We start from the raw sequence: 22,904 nt of genomic DNA on the forward strand, positions 1-22,904 counted from the left end.
GCTATCTCTCCAGCCCCTCATCTGGGCTTTTGATTTGGGGGAGACTTTTGATTACCATTTTAATTTCCCTTATTGGTCTGATTTGATTTCTCTTGGTTTAACCTTGGAAGGTTCTAAAAGTCTAAAAATACATCTGTTTCTTTTAGTTTCTCCAATTTCATGGCATAAAGATTTTTATAGTAGTCCCCAAGATCCTTTGTCTTTTGGTGTTATCTATTGTGATGTCCCCCTTATATTTCTGATCCAATTTATTAGAATTTTGTCTCTTTGTTTTCCCACGTTTTTAGCTAATTTTTGGTCAAACTTGTTTAGTCTTTTAATGAACCAGCTTTTGGTTTCACTGATTTTTTTGAAGTTATTTCTTTAGCTTCCATTTATTGATTTCTTCTGTATTTAATCAATTATTTTATTCTTTTTTCTTTGGGCTCCCTTTGTTGGTCTTTTTCTAGCATCTTAGGCTGTTAGTTTCTATCCTTTATTGCTTCCTAATGAGTGCCTGCATGGTTATGAACTTCTCTCTCGACACTGCTTTTTCTATGTCTTATATGTTCTAGTTACTAGTGTTTCTACCCTTGTTAACTTCACTTCACTTAATCACTTAATCCCAGTTATTCATCGATTTACTCGAGCGGGTGCCAGTAACGTCTCCATTCATCCCGGTTGCGTGCTAGCGTAGCCCAATGGTATCTGTTCGTTCTAGGAACATGCAGAGCATCAAACCGATCATTCAGGGTCTTGACGAAGAAGTCTGACCATCTTGTAGGTGGGCGTCCACGTGATCTTTTGATGTCCCGTGGAATCCAATCAGTAATGGCTCTAGTCCAGCGGTTGTCTGTAAACCTCATTACGTGTCCAGCCCATCTGATTTTTGATGTCTTGGCAAATGAGACAGCGTCCCTGATTCTTGAGCGTTGACGAAGATGAGAACTCTGGATTCTATTCTATTCTATTCTATTCTATTCTATTCTATTCTATTCTATTCTATTCTATTCTATTCTTGTTAACAGGGCTCATTAAATTTCTTCTCTGATTTCCTCTTTGGCCCACTGGTTGTTCAGTAAAAAGTTGTTTAATTTCAAAGTGTTTGTGTTTTTTCCATTAATCAATTTCCATTTTCAAATAGTTGATACAGTTTCTATCTTCTTGATTTTATTGATTGCATATTTTGTGACCAGCATGTTGTCTATTTTGGAGAATAATGTTTCCTTATTGAGTTTTTGCCTAGCTGGTATAACCAGTGGAAAGAGGAAAAAACCAAAATCTCCAATCAAATTTTCGTTGCTATCAATATCTTCCTTTGGAGAAATGTGATGAGAATTTCAGAGAAATGTGATAAAACATGATGAACTTATAATGGCTCTATATAAAGTCCCCTCTGCCTATCAGGGTGCTCAGAATAGGGTAAGAGAGACTTTTGTTTTGCAATATACATTTACATGTACCTTTTCTAGCCTTATGATGAAGTCTAAGTTCCAGAGAGATAAACGCTGAACAGTTAGTCTACTGGTCTATGGTTTTGGAAGTTTATGACATCGTTTAGTACAGTTTTTGAAGCAAGAGTGTGCACCAAACAGGAATAGAGTGAATTAGTGGTGGTGGTGGTGCTATTAATGGAAATGCTAGAAGATATCTATTGCATTAACTTTTCATTTGGAAAGCTTAATATCAAAGAAGAGAACTAGATAGGGGATGGGAATTAAAGAAGAGCTTTATAGAGCTGGAGAGATAGTACAGCAGGTAATGTGTTGTCTTTACCTGCACTGCCGGACTTGGTCCTCAGCACATATATAGTCCTCTGAGTACTTCCAGGAGAGATCATTGACAGCAGCACCCTGAATGAAGTATGTGACAAAAAAAATTCCCAAAACAATATAAAGAAGAGATTTACTCTAATTATTTTTCTGTTCTCCATAACCTGTATCTTTAAAAAAATTGAAAAAGCATTAAATTATAACATTAAAGTATTAGGAATAATGTTAAATTATAACATTATATAAGTTCAGATGTACAACCTTGTAAATCAACACCTGTCTATTCTCCATCATATTCACTACCAAATGTCCAAATGTCCCATTTTTATTCTTCACCATACACTTGGCCCCTTTTACTCAATTTAGCCACCTTTCTTCTTCCATCTTCTGAGAAGGCTGCAGTTTTAAGGACAGCGGAAGCAGGGAAACCTGGGCATGGTTGAGAAATGACTGAATCAAGAGAGAGTAGAAATTGAGTCTGACCATGAGAATGTATGAGAGCATGAGGCTCTTCACAAGGGAGATGCAGTAACATGAAATCCAGAACACAGCTCAATCAAATGAGGGAGCTCATCTTTTGAGTCAAAGAAGAAGGAGGAGGAAACATAGGAATCACATTCAGACGCATTTGCAAAGTATTGGTAGGAAGCGAAGAAATTCTTTCTAAAACCTGCATTTTCTTAGGGAAATAAACATTAAGAGATCATGTGATGAGTTGAAAGGAGCTAAGGAAAGAGATCAGGGCACTGAAACAGAATATCCTAAAAACATGGCTCTTAGAATTTGAGTCCATTGGCTGACTAAGGCTGGGCAGATGTGGAGATAGTGTAGTGATTCTGTTGACAATTATGCTCTCAACCTAATGGGTTACTTATTTTTGATGATTCCTGTCTTCATCATGGGCTGTTAGTAAGCACTAAATTGTGCTTGGGCTTACTCTTATTTCTAAGGCTAATTATTGTTAATACTATTTTGCTACTTTAGCCTCTTAATAAGAAAGCATAATAAACAGCGATGCTGAGAACAGAAGGCTCAGCATCCCGTCTTTCACTTGAAAAGTCATGGGAGCATGTTAGTCACCTAAAGCATTTCACCTGTCAGCGATGCGGGAGCACTTATCTTTATTCTTTGTTCTAGGTTACTGAAACTCATAGAGACGTATGCATTCATTCACACATTCTTCCCATAAACAGTGGCTCGTCGGCTGTTCCATGCCAGGTACTCAAGTAGTCCAGAGAATTCAACAATGAAAACTTCATCCTTCACCATGAAAAATGAATCCGTCTGTGGATGTAGACACCGGGATTTACCTAATACATCTACCAGTTTTTCAATTTCAAAATTAAATAGTGCATCGTGTGAGCCAAATGGGATATGCACTTTATTTTATACGGACTCCTGGGGCTGGTGTTCAACTGCGATCTCTAAGACAATAATTTTGGTTACTAAGCTGCATTTAGTCCACCAGAAGTAAGCAAGCAACATGAAAACAACCATCTTTCAGAATCTACTTTATTCACTACTCTCTGCGGTCAGACTTTGAATTAGGTTGCCATTCTCAAACCAGTCTTTATCTTAGTCACTTCCCCAGTGATCTCCCTGAGCGCTCTGCAAATAGAAATCTTGGCAGCTTCCCAAGGTCCTTGTTTTGGCCTCTGGGGGGCATTGCTGCCCTTTTTTATCCATGCCCTTTCTTATCCTGTAAATTACTTTGCTGAAATAAAAGGTAATTCCCTGCCACAGAGGCCGAGACTGGGGGGTGGGAGGGACATGGGATCCGTGGTGGTGGGAAATGGGCACTAGTGGAGGGATGGGTATTTGATCAGTGTATAATTGTAATCCAAGCACAAAAATTTGTAAGTCTACAACTGTACCTCATGGTGTTTCACTAATAAAAATTTTTTTAAAAAGGGTAATATAGCACGCATCTCCCATTCCGAGCGTGCTGAAAGTAGACTTACAGATCAAATATGATGGCCATTTATTATCTGTATTGCAAATCATAACACCCAAAAGAAGAGAAGAAGAGAGAGTAAAAGGGAATGCCCTGCCCCGTGGGGTGGGGGTGGCTGGAGGGATACTGGGAACATTGGTGGTGAATGGGCACTGGTGGAGGGATGGGTACTCGACCGTTGTATGACTGAAATGTTATCACAAAAGTTTGTATTTCATGGCATTTCATTTAAAAATCTGTAAAAAGAAAAAAGGTAACAGTAATTTTTTTAATTTTATAGACAATTTTGACTTGACTGCATTATCAGAACTCTGAACTCATATATTTGCCCTGTTTCTTTATTTTTATTCTAAAACTAGAATAATTAGAAAAAAATTAGATAGCTAGTTTATATCATAATTTTTGTCTTTCTACCACTAAAGTCACAGTGAAATTGTGTTAATCACGTGTTAATAATAATAAAATAGGCCATTTCTACTTTGCTTCTTCCCCTTTCCTTCCTTCCTTCATTGTCCCTTCTCATTTCTCCCTTCAGCCCTCCTTTCCTTCCTCCCTCCTTCACTCACTTTTCTTCTTTTATCCAATGATTGTGAAAGTACTTATTGAGCACTGAAGTATTGAGTTCTGTGCAAGGTTCTGTTAGGTTCTATTGGACGGGATAAGGAAGGGCTTTGCTCGCATGTACTTTAAAGTCTAAGGAGAGATAAGCGGTACCAGTAATGATTGGCTGTCGGTCTGTTTAAGGTGATGCTAGAAATAACCCAGGATGCTGGGAGCACGGAGAGCAGGAGACACATTTTTGAAGCACGAAGAAGGTCAGGAATAATATGCAGATTTCTTTATCAGTTAATCCAAGACAAGGAGGTATGAGACTTAATTTGTCCATCTTACTATGCAATAAAAATTAGCAAAGGGTCTTCTTATAACGATGAACATGAAGTCTATAAAAAGTATGGTCCATAATCCTCCTCAAGCAATTCATAGGACTGTAAATCCTCTCATTTAAGTTTCACAGTAGAAAAACTATGCTTACTACAGTAACTTCTCAGCTGAGTCTATGTATCAGAAATTCTCAAAGATGTCTTAACATGTATAGAAATCCACACTTTCCCCAACCCAGAGTATTTTGAATTGGCTTTCTATGATGGGCCCCCCATAATAGAAATGAAAATAGTACCCTAGTGCTGTAGAGACAGTGCAAGGGTTGAGGTGCTTGCTTGCATGTAGCTCCCCCTGGCTCCAGATGTGGAATTCCTGGCCCTACATGTGGACCCCAAGCATTTCCAAGAGTCCCCTGAACACCGAGAGAGAAACAAGCCCTAAGGACTTCTGGGTGTGTCCCCATCACCCTCCTCCGCAAAGCTCTTAATGATTTTGATGCTGAGTCAATGGTGGAAACAAAAGTCTTTAACTCTATTCAAGTAGTATCTTGTGCTAGAATAAGGTGAGTATTTGATGGGACATAAATTTTATTCTGAACTCTAGTTGTGTCTTATACTGTGTGACTTTGGTTAAGTTACCCAAACTCTCTGATCCTCAGTTCCTCATTTGTGAACTGGCACCAACAATATCTATTACACTGGTTAATGTAGCACTGTCCTCCATTGTTGTTCAGTGATTTGCTCGAGCGGGCACCAGTAACGTCTCCATTGTGAGACTTACTGTTACTGTTTTTTGGCATATCGAATACACCATGGGGAGTTCGTATTCAATAAAAACTGATTTCTTTTTTCTAGAGTTGGGAGTTTGTTCTATACCAGGATAGTAATGAAAGAAGAAACTTAAAGAATATACTGTCTCAGTTGAATGAGCAAAAAGATACTCCTGGAAACTAGATGATATTGAACATTTCTTTCCTTCTTATCCTTCCTTCCTTCCTTCCTTCCTTCCTACCTTCCTTCCTTCCTACCTTCCTTCCTTCCTTCCTTCCTTCCTTCCATCTTTCCTTCCTTTCTTTCCTCCTTCTTTCCCTCCTTCCTTCCTTCCTTCCTTCCTTCCTTCTCTGTCTCTCTCTTTCTCTTTTTTCTCTCTCTCTTCCTTCCTTCCTTCCTTCCCTCCTTCCTTCTTTCCTTCCTTCCTTCCTTCCTTCCTTCCTTCCCTGTCTCTCTTTAATTCTCTCTTTCTTTCTTTCTTTCTTTCTTTCTTTCTTTCTTTCTTTCTTCCTTCCTTCTTTTCTTTCCTTCCTTCCTTCCTTCTTTGTATCTCCCTTTCTCTCTCTTCATCTCTTCTTTCTTTCTTTCTTTCTTTCTTTCTTTCTTTCTTTCTTTCTGTCTGTCTTTCTTTCTTTCTTTCTCTTTCTTTCTCTCTTTCTCTCTCACTTTCTTCCTTCCTTCCTTCCTTCCTTCCTTCCTTCCTTCCTTCCTTCCTTCCTTTATTTCTTTCCTTTTTTCTTTCTTTTCAGTGTTCAGGGCTTCTCTCAGCTCTTTGATTAGGGGTCATTCAGGAAATGCAGTGGGAACAAAGGACCACACAGTTTATCCAGGGAATCAAACTTTGGCTTCCCCTACACAAGCCTGCATCCAGCCTGATGAGTGATCAATCTAGCCCAGCAAGACAAATTTCTTTTAAACCATGTTTAGTGAGTGCTTGTTTGAGTGATACACTTTGAAGATATATTTTTTTCTTCTCAATATTCCCTGAGATTACTTTGATTTTGTCCTTAAAGGAAACAGAGGCCAGCGAGCATCAAGTTTTATGGAAACATTCAGCCCTGCCCTGTCCGAATATTTTCTCAGAACTGCTGTATTGGTATGGAAAGAGAAGAGGGAAGGGATGAGGGAACAGAGAAGTGATTAGGAGGAGAAAGAGAGAGGGAGAAGGGATGAAGGAAAAACTGTATCTGAATGTTTGAAACAGGAACTTGGCTTTCACTGCCTTTCAATCCCCCTCATCATTGAAATTATTAGAGTGTACAGGCCAAATGAATAAATGAGCCTACAACTTTTTTTAACTAGTCAAATTAAAAAAAAAACATCCATTTTTTATACCAAAGGAAATAATTGACATCATTAAAATTTAATTAAGTTCAAACACTCTAACAGCTGTGAAAAGTATAATGAATTTTTACATAGTCTATTTAACTGTCCTAGCTATCCTTTTGTCATTAGAATGATGTGCTTCCACTCAGGGCTCTCCTCACAAATCTCATTGTCTTCTCCTACTTCTAATCTTTATCCTAAGCAGAAAGATTAGATATGGATAAAAGAGAAAGAAGAAACCAGAATTAAAAGGAGACTTCTCTGAGCTTCCTTAGCAGAAACTTCTCCTCTAAAAAGATAGCGATTTTGTTCTTAGAAGTGACAAATGGTAATTCCCAAAGCCTGTTCCCTGCTTAATGCTCTTCAAACAAACTAAAAAACTGCCATAATGGTCTTGCATTTAGAAGATCATAGAAATATAACATGATATTGAACCATATAGTTCAAAGAAGTCTTTGATTTGCTAGACAAATATTCCTGGCCTAATAAAACTCAATTGTTTCAACAAAAAGGTGTAGCCCTTTGCCATAGAGAGCTTGCTATTCACATATATCAGTTTTGCAGTGATCAAACAGTCATTAAAAACTTAAGCTTTTACAGCGGCCACACCAGATGAGACTTATCTGCAGAGTTATTAAAATACGAAGGTATTCACTTCACATTTCAGGTGATTCCTGGGAACACAGCAATAAAAGAAAGAGACAGAGAGGGAGAGAGGGAGGGAGAGAGAGGGAGAGGGAGAGCGAGAAAGTCAAAGGAGCCAGAGTTTGAATGGTGCATCTTGAAGCTTGCCCTGGACGTTTTGGAATAAAGGCAGGATGCTTTTAGAAAGACAAGCAACTAAAATGGCTTATTTTCAGAAGAATCATGGTTAATAGATAGTACATTTAGAAAAAAAATGTTTACTGAGATACTATGATTTATAGTACTGTTAACTATGGTTCCAAGTATTTGTTATCCCATTGCCATGCCCACCACCAGAGTTCCCCCTTTCCTCCACCAAGGTCCCAAAGACCTCCCACTAACCTCACCTTCACCAGGAAACTCAGTTCTGTCAGTTTTGTTGTCTTTGGTCATATGTTGCTTTTTATCTTTATGTTTATGTTTATGTTGCTGTTTATCTTTAAATACCTTGTGTGAAAGCTATTATTTTGTGTCTCTTCTCTTCTCACTTCATTCAACATGATACTCTTTAATTCAATCTACTAGGGGCAACTTGCATGATTTTTTCCTTTCTTACAGTTGCATAGTATTTCTGTGTGTGTTTGTGTGTTTGTGTGTGTGTGCTTGTGTGTGTGTATCACAACTTCTCAATTCACTCATCCATACTTAGGAATTTAGGTTGTTTCCAGATCTTGGCTATTGTTCTCAGTGCTGTAATGAACACAGGCTTGAATATATCCTTCCGAATTAAAGTTTCAGTGTTTTGGGAGTAGATGCTAAGAAGTGGAATCACTGAGTCCTTTGGGAGGTCTATTCTTCTTTTCTTTGGAAAACCCCCATACTACTTTCCATAGAGGTCTAACCAAATGACATCCCCAGCAACAGTACATGAAATAGCCTTTTTCACCACACCCCACCAACATCGACTGTTTTGACTTTTTTGAGATATTCTATACTCATGGTATGAGGTGATATCTCTTTGTTTTGCGTTTTCTAATCAAAAGGTGTTAGGACACGGATCATGATCTCCCTTTAACAAAAAAGAGACTCCAGAGACTGCAAACAGCAAGCAAGGTTTATTGTAAGACTGGCTAGCCAGGGTCGAGCCACCTACACAGACACACAGGTCAGATAGGTGAGGCAAGACGCTGAACTTCTTCAAAGGGGATCTTATATAGGCTTTCACTGGCCTGCACATTTCATAGTCAATAGATTTGTAACAACATATACTTTCTTAACCAATCCATTTAAAAGTACAGCACTCCTTAGCCTATAGATTCAAAGATCAGCATTTACGTACATAGGCATTGTGGCTCGTGGGCATCTGGTAACTCAGACATTTGGTTATCACCTGGCTCCCTTTGATTCTCAGCTCATGGCTCCTGCATTCCGGTGGAGGCTAAGGGAAAAGTTCCTAAGAGAGGTAATAGATAAGGAAGCCCAACAAATGGTTTTCCGAATTTACATCCCAACAGGGAAAAGTCAACAAATGGTTTCAGAATTTACATCCCAGCAAGGAAGAGTCAACAAATGATTTACATCCCAATAAGGAAGGAATGGTTTCATTCTAAAGCTCTGCTAGGGAGGGGGCAGGAAAGGGAGAGTTATTAATTAGTGAAGTTTTAACTCTGGAATCTCCCTCAGGGTTCCAAGGACCTTACAAAGGGACAATGTCCATGTTTACACAGGCCTGTTATTATATGAAATAGCAAAATATATATCATATACTCAAATATAATTCCTCATATATATTATGTACTCAAATAGAATTCCTACTGATCTTAAAAAAATGACAATTCATTGTTTATATAAGAAATAAATGGATAGTCTTGGGGGTATGGTGCCGCCAGCAGGTCAATCTGTACCTGCGAGGCGAGTGCATCAGCAGCCTGATGGCACCGTTAGACTTTCAGATACCCCCAAATTGCTGCTGTGCCTTTGGCCAGACCCCAAAAATTTGGGGCAAAGTTTACCAAGAAAGTAAATGGCCAAAAGTTAGGTATGTGGGAGACACACCCACAAACCACCTCCGGCTCAGCTATATAATTGGAGGCATGGCCTCTCTGGTTCCTGATCAGACTGCTTAGCAGCCATGATCCCAGAGGCTCAGAAACGAATCTCGGAACCCAAAGGCTTTTGGCAGAAATGTGTCCTGTTCCTGCAGTAGGTTAGTGGCGCTGGGCCACTCCAGGTGGGAATAGGTTTCATGCCTTGGCCTGTTCTCCCTGGCGGCCTGGTGACTGCCATCCTCCAGAGGCCACAGGACAGTAGGTTTGGGCCTGCAGTGATGAGACATGTGGGGCCTCACCAGATGGGGGTGGAACCGGCCCTTTCCTCCCCATCCCAACGAGACCCCACAAGTCACTGCCTACAAACGGTCTCTCTGGCTCCTGATCAAGCAGATTAATGGCCATGATCCCAGAGGCTCAGAAATAAATCTCAAAATGCAGCGGCTTTTGGCAGAAATGCATCTGGACCACATACAAGGTGGCTGCCACCTCAGAGCTTATTGGAAAGCCAGGCATGAGCCAGTGGTGACGATGGGGCAACTGCAGTCTTATAGGAAGGGGGATGGTACCGGGTTGTCCTTCACGCCCTACCAAGGTCACAAGTTGCCCCCCATGAGTGGCACTCTGGCACAGCCATGGCTCCAGAGGCAAAAGGGCTTAGTCCAGAGCCCGGCAGCTTGCTGCAAAAATGTGAATGGACCATGCGTTAAACCACGGCGCCATGCCTCCCAGGGAGGGAAAGGATATTGCTCCCTTCCACCTTTACCCCCCGCCCCACCAGCAGCAAGGTGGCTGCCTCCTCAGAGCTTATTGGAAAGCCAGGTAGGATCCAGCGGTGACGGGGCAACTGCAGTCTCATGGGAAGGGGGACAGTACTGGCTCATCCTTCACTCTCTACCAAGGTCAGGAGTTGCCACCCACAAGCGGCTCTCCAGCACGGACATGGCTTCAGAGCCCGGCAGCTTGCAGCAGAAAAGCAAATGGACCGTGCGTTAAACTTCAGTGCCATGCTTCCCCAGGAGGGAAAGAGTGTTGCTCCCTTCCACCTTCTCCCCTCCCCCGCTGGCAGTAAGGTGGCCGCCACCTCAGAGCTTATAGGAAAGCCAGGTATGAGCTGGCGCTGACGGGTCAACTGCAGTGTCATGGTAAGGGGAATGGTACCGGCTTGTCCTTCACGCCCTGCCGAGGTCACGAGTTGCCCCCCATGAACAGCTCTCCGGCACAGTCATAACACCAGATGCACTGAAACCAATCTCATAATGATCTGGCTCTTTGCAGAAATCCAAAATCGTGGCTGCGTAACATTATATGATTCTCATAACAAGCTATAGAAAACAGTATTTCACAATGCCTTTTCAGCAATTCTGATTGTTGGGGGAGGGGGAAATTCTAAACAATAATGGTGCATCTTTTGTTGAAATAATGAATGTAATCAATGTAGAGAAGAGTTAAGTAGAAGTAATCTGTCTCACAGGAATTGGTAGGGGTGGGAGGGAGGTATATTGGGGTTCTTGGTGGTGGAAAATGAGTACTGGTGAAGGGAAAGGTGTTTTATCATTGTATGACTGAGACAAACCTGAAAGCTTAGTAACTTTTCCCACAGTGATTCAATAAATAAATATAAGAAGAAAAATAAATAAATAGATAAATACAATTATAGAAAAAAATAAGGTGGAGTTCATGCCCAATTCAATCAGTTAATCAGTGGCTGAATAAATAGCAGTACTTCTACATAAAAAAAAGAAATAAATGGATAGTCAAAGGCAAATGCCAAAAAGAACATTTGAAAAATATTCAACCTCAGTAACCAATGAGTGGAATGAAAACTGGAAAAACCATGAGACACAATTTGTGAAGATTATAAAGCAGCTCGCTCTCTCTCTCTCTCTTTCTCTCTCTCTCTCTGCATGGCCACAAACAGTAAAAAAGATGTTTACACTGGTGGTATAAATTAGAGTAACTTACACATAAAGTGTTGGCAGTTAGTCTCTTAACAGGTTACAAACTGGAAACAGTTAATTCACTTCTGAGAATCCATTTGATAATGCTTGAAGAACAAACCTTCACAAACAGATGAGTACTGCAGTGTAACTCAAATATTGAAATAACATAAAGGTGAAAGAGTTGAGGAAAAGAAATGTGCACATTATTTGCAATGTCATTTATAATTTTTTTATGTTTTGGGGAATGATAATTTGATTTTGTTTACTATACACTAAAAGCGAAGTAAAAGATTATCTTTCTTCTACTGGCATTACTAATTAAAGCAAAATATAGCTAGTATTGACTATGTGTGAGTCACCCTTCTAAGAACACCGCATGCATGAGTTTTTTTAGTTCTTACAATGACCTGGTGATGTGGATGCTAATACCATCACACCTTTCACAAGAGAAAGCTGGAAAACTGAGAACACGGATGAGCAACTCGTTACAGGTAATAAGTGTCAGGGTGTGGTGTTTGCTTTTTTTAAAAAAAAAATATTCAGATACAGTTTACACATTTTAAAATTCATTGCTGCAAATTCGTTGCATGAATCATGCAATGAATGAGTGAAGTTGACTACACACTGGCCACCAGAAATATCCTGAAGAGGAAAGCCTGCAAACAAATTTTCTGAAATCTGGCAAGTTTCTTGCACAAAAAGACACACGTTTTCCCTTTTCTCTCTAGGGTATGTCTGGACTTAGCATTGTTCCTCTTTCATAATGATACGTTTTTCAATGAATGAGTGAGTGTCCTAATGACTTAGAGCTTAATTCTCAGTCCCAAAAGTGCCCAGCTGGTTTTCCTGATTTCACAGGGCCCACTTCCTTGTAACTCAGCTGCCCAGGTATTCCTTGTGACTCAGACTGTCTCTTCACTGTGTCTTGACTGTCAACTTCATTTGCAGACACCCCAACTCTTTCCTGTGTCACTTAACTTCACTGCTCACTCTGCCGGTGCCCGACTTTTCTCAGTGTCACCAACTCGACCTTCTTCAAGTGGAGGAATTCTGAATCCATGCAATATCTTCCAAGCTATGCCCCCTGTTTGTAGATCCTAGGTGACAGGATTCCATAGAATGAAGCGACCAAAAAATAGAATGCTGACAAAAAAATGTTCCAGAATCTTCACTTCTGTAAAGTGTCTGTCTTTATCTTTTACCAAAAAAAAATAAAACCCGCAAAACTTGTTATTTGTTTAGGTTTTGTCTGAAGCAGTAATTCTGCTCAGAATAAAGATAAAGTTAAGGAAATTATTGTTGTACTCCTTTTCTTAGAAAATCAGTGTCAAGCTAATCACGTATTAATTACTCCAAATAAGTCCTCTCCCTGAATATATAGTCTTTTGTTTGTGTGTGTGCACATGTGTGTGTGTGTGTGTGTGTGGGTGGGTGTGTGTGTATGTTGGAGATGGGGGTGGGTGTGATGGAGGGCACACCTAGCAGCGCTTGGGGAGCACTCCTAGCTCAGAGCTCAGGGATCACTCCTGGTGGGACTTGGGGGACTTTATAAGGCACAGAAGATCAAACCCAGACTGTCTGCTTGCAAGGCAAGTGCATTACTCTCTGTGCAATCACTCCACCTGGTCCCCATTTTTTCTAACAACTAAATACACATTACTACTTGAATAGTCTATTTAAGTTAAATGTCAACAAAACCAAACTTACTGTTTTTCCCTTTATATTTTCAACCTCTTCAATAAAACTATTTGTCTAATCATGGGGTCATTCTTAATTCATTTCTGCCATTCACGTTCTTCTCCTCGTCCAGAAGATAATCTCAAATCACTTCTTGAACTGATTTTTCTCAGAGTTGGAAAGATAGTACTCAAGATAAGATACTTTCTTTGGATGCAGTTCACCTGGGTTCGATCCCCAGAGCCCCATATGGTTCCCTCAGCTTTGCCAGGAATAATTCCTGAGCTAGGAGAAAGCCCTAAGCCCTAAGCACCACTGGAGGTGGGAGTGGGACTGGCCCCCCAACTAAAATGAAAAAAATAAATTTTTTTTTATCCTAAATGCTTTTGATATAATGTCCTTTTGAAATACAGTATTTTAAAACACAAAAGGTATTGCCACCAAGCTATCACTTGATCACTTGATCTTGATAGATAATTACTGTCTGAAGCAGTAATTCTGCTCAGGTTAAAGATAAAGTTAAGAAAATTACTGTTGTACTCCTTTTCTTAGAAAATCAGTGCATCCCGTTATTCATTGATTTGCTTGAGCGGGCACCAGTAATGTCTCCATTTGTCCCTGTTGCGTGCTAGAGTAACCCAATGGTGTCTACTTGCTCCAGGAGCATGAAGAGTCTCAAACTGATTGTTCAGGGTCTTGACAAAGAAGTCTGACCATCTCGTAGGTGGGTGGCCATGTGGTGTTTTGACGTCTCATGGAATCCAGTCAGTAACAGCTCTACTCCAGCAGTCATCTCCAAATTGGATTACGTGTCCAGCCCATCTGATTTTCAATGCCTTGACAAAGGAGACAGCATCCCTGATTCTCGATCATTGGCGGAGGTCAGAATTCTGGATTCTTTCTCACTTGAGTGAAACCTGATATGCCAAGCATAGCTCTTTCAATTCCTCTTTGGGAGACCCAAAGAGTGTTCTCATCCTGTTTTCGTAGGACCCACGTCTCTGAGGCATATGTTAATGCAGAAAGAATAGTGGAATTGAAGAGATGTCCCCAGAGCCAGAGATTCTTCATTCTCTTAGCTATTTCTTCTACACTCTTGAAGCTATAAATGATTAAAAATGTTTTTCTATTATTTGTAAATATTCTGTATTTCCTACATTCTCCAACTCAACACTCAATGCATTTTATTTAAAATATCAATCCAGGGGCTGGAGTGATAGCACAGAGGGTAGGGCATTTGCCTTGCACGCGGCCGACCCAGGTTCAATTTCCAGCTTCCCATATGGTCCCCCCAAGCACCACAAGGAGAAATTACTGAGTGAAGAACCAGAAGTAACTCCTGTGCATCACCAGGTGTGAACCCCCCAAAAAATATATCAATCCAGTGCAGTTCCCTTATTTTTCTATTTTCTCCACTATCTCACTCCTACCAATCGGTGCAATGCAATTGATTTCATATCTTCAAATGTTTTCTAAGTTTTCAATCCACTGAACTATATACATACCATTACCAGATTTGCTTCTGAGACTTTGTTTAGACTTTGTGTTTGTTTGGTGTAGTTGCCAAGGAATAAAAGTTGGGATCATATATATGCAAAGCTCCAGCTCATTGCATTAATGCAACAGTCCTGCTTAGATTGTTTTGGGCAGAAAGTTCTTCCCAGAATCTGCTTTCCTTTCCCTGCCAATCCAAATCCCTCTTACTAAAATCTTCCATTCTGAGTAAATACCCTTATGAATTGCTGAACTTCTAATTGTGTCTCTATAGTCATTGGAATTAGCATAATTCTACTTATATAATCTTGGGATTATCTGATAACAATGTTTTGGAACAAAATTACCACCTTATTTAATTTACTTTTTAAAATTCATCTTATATATGATGTGCTGGCTGTGCTTGCTGGTGCCCTTGGAGAGGGGCAGGTTGAGTTTCCCTCCCCACCCCGAGCAGAGCTCTGGCAGCCGAAAACCTCCAGAATCAGTCACAACCATGCTGAGACCACTCTCCACATGCATGAAGGTACTGGCAGAAGAACAAAGGCATGCAGGTCCCGGGGCTGAGATCTCCAAGCCTGCCTGGATCGGGGCTGAGCATCCTCCACCCAGATCCTCCATCTTCCCATAGGCAGGGGTCACACCCAACAACTGACCCCCTGGTGCCGTGTAATCCCATCAATGGCCAAGACTCAGAGACTATAAAACCCAACTCCCAGAAGTGCATGACCGCGAAAGCAAATGAGACATCTCTTCTCATTCTTACTTTGGACAACCTGGCAGGTTACCAAATGTAGCCTGCCCACATGGCAGAGTCTGGCAAACTCCCTGAGGCGTACCCAATATGCCAAATACCAGTAACAATGATGGGTCTCATTCTCCTCACCCTGAAAGGGCCATGAATATGGCACTTTGAAATCTCAGGGCAAGGACGAAGGAGACGTTACTGGGGCCTGCTCAAGGCAATCGACGAACAACAGGATGATGGTGATTGTGATGATGTGCTGAGTGCAAATATTTTCTCCCATTCAGTTGGGTGTCTTTTAGTTTTAACCCATGGTTTTTTGGCATAAACTTTTTAATTGGATGGCTCAATTGTTTTAGTTTCTGTTGACTTTGCCAAAGTAATCATAGTCTTAAAAACACTTTTGAGGTTCAAATATTGGAGCCTTCACTTAATGCAGAGCCCGGCAGCTTGCGGCAGAAAAGTGAATGGACTATGCGTTAACCCACACCACCATGCCTGCCCAGAAGGGAAAGGGTGTTGCTCCCTTCTGCCTTTTCCCCTCTAGAGAGCAGGATGGCAGCCGCCTTGAAGCTTTTTGGAAATCCAGGTATGAGCCACTCGTGTCGGGGCAACTGAAACCTCAGGGAAGGGGGGGCGATCCCGGCTCATCCTTTACACCTGACGGAGGTCACAAGTTGGCCCCCATGAGCAGCTCTCCAGCACGGTCATGGCTCGAGAGCCACAGAAACCAACCTTATAATTATCTGACTCTCTGCAGAAATACTTCCAGGCTTAATAAGTAAAACATCAGAAATCCAAAATTGTGCGGCCACTACTGCGGCCTTGGGCATCATTTGGTTCTTGTAACCAGCTGTAGAATACAAATTATTTCACAATGCCTTTTCAGCAGGTCTGATTTTGGGGTGTAAACTCTAAATAATAATGGTGCATCTTTTTTCGTAACAATGAATCTAATCAAAGTAGATAAGATATAGTGATAACTAAAATTCATATGCCTCACAGACATTGGGAAGATTGGGATGGGTGTTTTATTGGGGTTCTTGGTGGTGAAAAGTAAGTACTGGTGAAGGGAAATGTGTTTGATGATTGCGTGACTGAGACTTAAACCTGAAAGCTTTGTAACTTTTCCCACAGTGATTCAATAAATAAATAAATTAATTAAAAAAACAAATATTGGAGCCTTCTAATATTTTCTTTAATGAACTTTATGGATTCTGAAAAGTACCACTTTAGATCAAGACAATTACAAGTGCTTCTCCTCTAAAGTGACTGGGATACTTTATAGGTAGTTAGCATACTCTGGGATTTAAACAGACTTATTATGAGCCTACTGACTCTTGCCACAGAAAATTCTCATCTAGATATTTGTCTTTTCATCTGCTGAAAATATCTCCTTTGATTTTAAATCTTGTGTCTTTATCAAATTCTTTTTATAAGATTATTTAGAATTTCCTTTTCTTCCTTACAGAACCACGTACCAGCCACAGTATGATATTCTATTTGTTCTGCCCCTTACGTTGTTTGTGCTTGCTTGGCATCTTGACACCTAAAATATTATAGTGTTATTGTCTATTAATTTAATAATTCTCTACAGCGGGTAGGGCGTTCACCTTACAAGCGGCCAACATGGCCGACCCGAGTTCGATCCTCCGCCCCTCTCGGAGAGCCCGGCAAGCTACCGAGAGTATTCGATATGCCAGACACAGTAACAACAAAGTCTCCAATGGAGACGTTACTGGGCTCGCTCGAGCAAATCGACGATCAACGGGAGGGCCTTTACCTTTACCTTTAACTTCTTAAAAATAATTTTAAACCTAAGAATTTCAGGGAAAAAAATCTTGGCATTCTGTTTGAAGCTCTTGTGTATAAAATAAATGTAAACTATGTAGCTATATAAACTATGTAGCAAAGTCTCCTGCCCCCACGCCTGGCTGTCCTCACCAGGGCCCCTTGGAGGGGAGCGGGTTGAGTTTCCCTCCCGGCCCGGACCAGGGCTCCAGCAGCCAAAGACCTCCAGAACCAGCCACCACCATGCTGAGACCACTATCCACACACATGAAGGTACCGGCAGAGGAACAAAGGCATGCGGGTCCCAGGGCTGAGATCTCCAAGCCTGCTTGGATCGGGGCAGAGCATCCTCCACCCAGATCCTCCATATTCCAGTATTCAGGAGTCACACCCAGGAATTGCTCCCCTGGCGCCGTGTAATCCCATCAATGGCCAAGACCCAGAGACTATAAAACCCAGCTCCCGGAAGTGCACGGCTGTATTTGCAGCCACGCAACATCTTTTTATCTCATTCTTACTTTGGACAACCTGGCAGGCTACCAAATGTAACCTGCCCACATGGCAGAATCTGGCAAACTCCCCGTGGCGTACCCAATATGCCATATACCAGTAATAATGATGGGTCTCATTCTCTTAACCCTGAAAGATCGTTGAATATGGCACCTTTTTTAAAAAAAATCTCAGGGCTAGGACGAAGGAGACGTTACTGGGGCCTGCCCAAGGCAATCGACGAACAACAGGTTGGTCGTGATTGTGATCGTGATGTAGCTATATATTTTTTCAATTTTATAAAATTAGATGATTAGATCAGGCGCGTTCAGGGTGGTATGGCAGTAGATTGGCAAACTCCCCGTGACGTATTCGATATGCCAAACACAGTAACAACAAAGTCTCCAATGGAGACGTTACTGGGCCCGCTCGAGGAAATCGAGATGATTACATGATTATGTATATCAATTGGTTTCCATAATCAAATTTTGAAATTTATAGAATTTTTCTTTAATATCTATGATTTTATATAGTTATAGTATATATGGCCATAAATTATATACATATATCAAGGTATAATGTTTGTCATATATTTTGTAGGAGTAATTATAAACAATGGGATTTACGTCCTCCAGTAATTATTTATTTTCTATCCTTGTTATTATTCATGTATTCTACATCACTAGAGCAATTACTGGAACTATTTCTAATTAATCTAACTCTTTCATGTCCCTATATCTTTTATTAACAGTTCTATTTTTACAAAAATCTTTGATTCATTTTAAAATAACTTAAGTATTCAGTCTTTATAGTATCTTAATGCTACTTGTGTTTCTACTAGTACTTATATTTCCAAGGAGATAGGTTTGTTTCTTTTTATTTGGGTTCCATAAACAGGAAGAATTATTAACTTTACACCTTGTGATTGCTCTTGGCAGAACCTTATGTAAACAGTGATACAGGTAACTTGAGAGACAGAGCAAATATGTAGAATCTGGTCATTGAGTCCTTGATAAGGATAATAACTGCTACACTGAGTTACCTCTACTGAAAAAAATGCTTCCTTCTTAAAGTCCCTCCCAGGCCAACTCATAATTTGAGGGAAGTTATATCTAGGATGATCAGTTTTTAGATCTCTACATTAAGTGGAGTCCCTTTGGGGTGGGTGAGGAGAGGTACAAACTCTTACATGGACTTTGTCACAGAAGTCATCAGACCTGTAAGAGCGCTTTATCACAGGAACTCAAGGCTGGACTGAAATTTCTGGGAAGTTAGAATGGGGTGGGGTGAGTGGAAATCAAACATGTTTGTTATAGATTAATTTATTCTCTTTACACAAAAACTACACGTGAGAGAATGAGTCACCTTTAGATAAAATCCCAAAATGGTACTCATGAGCCTTCTCCAGAGTTCACAGAAAATTTAGAGACCCGTTCTGGGAATTTTCTGAAAGGTTTTGTAATGAGCTGTATTTCTCAGACCACCAGTATATTAAAAACTAACGGCTTTTTATCTCACCTGGGTGAGTCATAGCAAGAAGGAATCTTCAGTTACTGATATTTTCCACTGTGCCCTGTTTCCAGGACTGGTGTTTCATCATAGCTTCTGCTGAGTCGTCTTATCCTGTAACAAGTGAAAACACAGTCTTATTTGGCTAAGAATTTGTGCCACTGCCAACTTCCTCTTTGGGATAAAAAAATGTATGGTATTTCTTGACGAAAAAGAAGAAAAAAATGAAATCTAACATGGTTTTGAATGATTCTCTGGATGAGGAGACAAATGGGGTGTCCAACAATGACATATCAGCAAAGATTATAATAAATCTAAAAGATGCTAAACTTGAGGTAATGACAGAATTCTGTTGTCTTTTATGTTAGCTCACATATTGTGCCAGGGACTCTGAAGGCTTAGAAGCCTATAAAAAATGAATCTTGGAACAATACTTAGTCTCAATTTTAACACCGTTATTTCAGGTCTTTCTTTATTTCTGTTTCTATTTTTTTTTGTCCATTTAAAATTTATTTATTTTGAGGTAGCCTCCTTGCAATGTCCAGAAAGAAAATATAGAATAAGAAACAGATTTGGCTTTCAAATACATAAATAATCGGGGGCTGGATCATAGCGGGTAAGGCATTTGCCTTGCACGTGGCCGACCCAGGTTTGATTCCCAGCATCCCATATGGTCCCCTGAGCACCACCAGGAGTAATTCCTGAGTGCATGAGCCAGGAGTAACCCCTGTGCATCACCAGGTGAGACCCAAAAAGCAAAAAAAAAAATCAAATACATTAATAGTGCGCTCAAGTTTAATGCATGACTGGAACAGTTTCTCTATTTAAATGCTTTGCTTTCTACAAAATCTCATTTAACCTACCTATCTCTATATTATTAAAATGAACAAGCACTGTAGCACTGTCCTCCCATTGTCCATCGATTTGCTCAAGCGGGCCCAGTAACATCTCCATTGTGAGACTTGTTGTTATTGTGTTTGGCATATCGAATATGTCATGGGTAACTTGCCAGACTTTGCTGGGCAGATGAGATACTCTCTGTAGCTTGCTGAACTCTCCAAGAGGGGTGGAGGAATCGAACCCAGGTTGGCTGGGCTGGCCACGAGCAAGGCAAATGTTCTACCGCTGTGCTATCGCTCCAGCTCAAGAAGAAACAACAAAAATAAATCCCAGATTCAGCAAAGACAGAGAAAAGGGGTATAGATGGGAAGAATTGAGCAGAATGGTCTCTGTAGGTGTGAGTTGGGATTGGTGTCAATTAAAAGTTAGCAATTTAGAAGACTTAGAATATTTTACATAGCATAAATTTGTGTCTGCTATGCTGAACATTGTATTCTAGTCGAGATTTTAAGTAATTGTTTTCTTATCAAGAACCAAACTGTTATCTTGGTGTTGAATTCTTCTCAGGATTTTTGATGGTTCAAAGGGGAGTTACCATGGCTTGGAAGCCAGCCTCTCATGCTGGGGGAATGGGGAGCTGAGACAAAAGAAGGAACCACCAAGTAAAGGATGCTTGGAGGGCTTACTCGGGATGGGAGATGCTTGCTGAACGTAGACTATAGACCTAACATGATGGCCACTTAATACCTGTATTGCAAACCATAAGACCCAGAAGGAGAGTGCGGGTAAAAGGGAATGTGCCTGAACAGAGGTGGGGGTGAAGTGGGTTGGGGATGGGTGGGAGTGGTGGGAGGGATACTGGGAACATTGGTGATGGAGAATGGGCACTGGTGGAGGGATGAGTACTCAATCATTGTTTGACTGAAAAGTAAGCGTGAAAGTTATTAAGTCTGTAACTGTACCTCATGGTGATTCATTAAAAATTTAAAAAGAAATAATAAGAATCAACAATAAAAAGGGAGCTAAAATGTTTAATTTCATCCAATTAGTATATGATTATTTGGAATGCTAAGGTTAGCTGTAGATTGGAATACCCACCGAGAAAAATTGGGGGAAAATAGATTTTGTGATAGGGGAAATTTGAAAGATTACTGAGATCTCTCAATTGCTTGTGTCTACCAGTGTGTATTAATTTGTGTGAAGGAAATGAAAGGAGAGCCTTCAGAAGAAAATGTTGGGCAGGAGAGATCGTACAATCCTCTGCATCATGTATGATCCCCTGAGCACTGGCATAAGTGAACCCTGAGCACAAAGCCAGGATAAATCCTGAACACAGTTGTGTATGACCTCCAAGCCAATAACAAAATAAAAGCAAAGACAAAAAAAATTTTTAAAATTCCTTAAAATTAATTTGACTATGAAGTCTTTCAAAAATTCTAGGAGAAATTGAATTATTGGTCTTATTTATCATTTGGCCATTCTTTGTGAAATGCATCTGGGCTATGCTCTTCACCTTTCACCTTGCCCTTGTCTTTCTCTGGTGACTAAGAGAGGCAGCAACTCCACCCCTTCTTTTCCAAAGGGGGAAAGACGTGTGGTAGCTTCTGTGGAAGCTTTTCTGAGTCAGTCAAAAGTGGGGGCAGGATGCCAAATGACTGACTCATGCCCCAGAACTTGGAGGACAATTAAAGAATTAAAGGTTGGAACTTTAGTTGTGAGGGTAATGGCTTACACAGAGATTTACGCAAGCTCGCTTACTACGGGTGACACGACAGGAAGTTCACCTTGATTTTTTATTCAAACATACAATTCTTGTCTTAGCCTGTTGGATATGGGTATGTGTCAAGGGAAATGACTGTGAAAGTCCTTCTAAGATTTTCTGTACATATTATAGAATAGAAAAGTTAGTAACGTAAAAGACTTAGAGACCCTTTGGTTTTCTTTTCCTTCCTTCCTTCTTTCCTTCCTTCCTTCCTTCCTTCCTTCCTTCCTTCCTTCCTTCCTTCCTTCCTTCCTCCTCAGAAATGGAGGGCTAATTCCTTGGATAAGGTTCTATAATGGTGTCCAAACTAGCACCTCAAGTAACCCACTGTATCTACTATTAAATATTTTAAGTACCTTACATATTTTTTTGTGTAGGAGTACTGCTATTTATTCAGCCACTGATTAGCTGATTGAATTTGGCATGAACTCCACCTTACCTTTTTTTTTCATAATTTTATTTATTTATTTATTTTTTCTTCTTATATTTATTTATTGAATCACTGTGGGAAAAGCTACAAAGCTTTCAGGTTTAAGTCTCAGTTATACAATGATCAAACACCTTTCCCTTCACCAGTACTCATTTTTCACCACCAAGAACCCCAATATACCCCTATCCTACCCCTCCCAATGCCTGTAAGGCAGATGATTTCTACTTAACTCTTCTCTACATTTATTACATTCATTATTTTGACAAAAGATGCACCATTATTACTACCTTACACATTTGGACTGAGAAACTTCCCATTATAAAACTTGAAGTACCTAGTAAATTGAAAAAAATTCTTACAGAGAACTCCTATATAATACTTTTATTTACAAATACTTTCTACATAATTATTAAATTTGGTGAAATGATTTTTTATTTGAATATGTAAGAATTATGTTAAATACAGGGAGGAAAGTTAAACATATTTTGCTTCATTTAGATACCATGAGCTGGAGCGATAGCACAGCGGCTGGGCATTTGCCTTGCACGCGGCCAACATGGCCAACCCGAGTTTGACTCCTCCGCTCCTCTCGGAGAGTCTGGCAAGCTACCGAGAGTATCTTGCCCGCACAGCAGAGCCTGGCAAGCTCCCCGGAACGTATTCGATATGCCAGACACAGTAACAACAAAGTCTTCAATGGACGTTACTGTGCCCGCTCGAGCAAATTGATGATCAACAGGAGGGCCTTTACTTTTACCTTTACTAGATACCACGAACAATTTCTGCTTTTTTTTGGTTTTGTTTTGTTTGGTTTTGGTTCTGGCTTCTGGGGTCACACTGGGCGATGCTCAGGAGTTACTCTTGACTCT

The sequence above is a fragment of the Sorex fumeus genome, unplaced genomic scaffold (assembly GCF_029834395.1).
Source record: "Sorex fumeus unplaced genomic scaffold, SorFum_2.1 ptg000013l, whole genome shotgun sequence".
NCBI lineage: Eukaryota > Metazoa > Chordata > Mammalia > Eulipotyphla > Soricidae > Sorex > Sorex fumeus.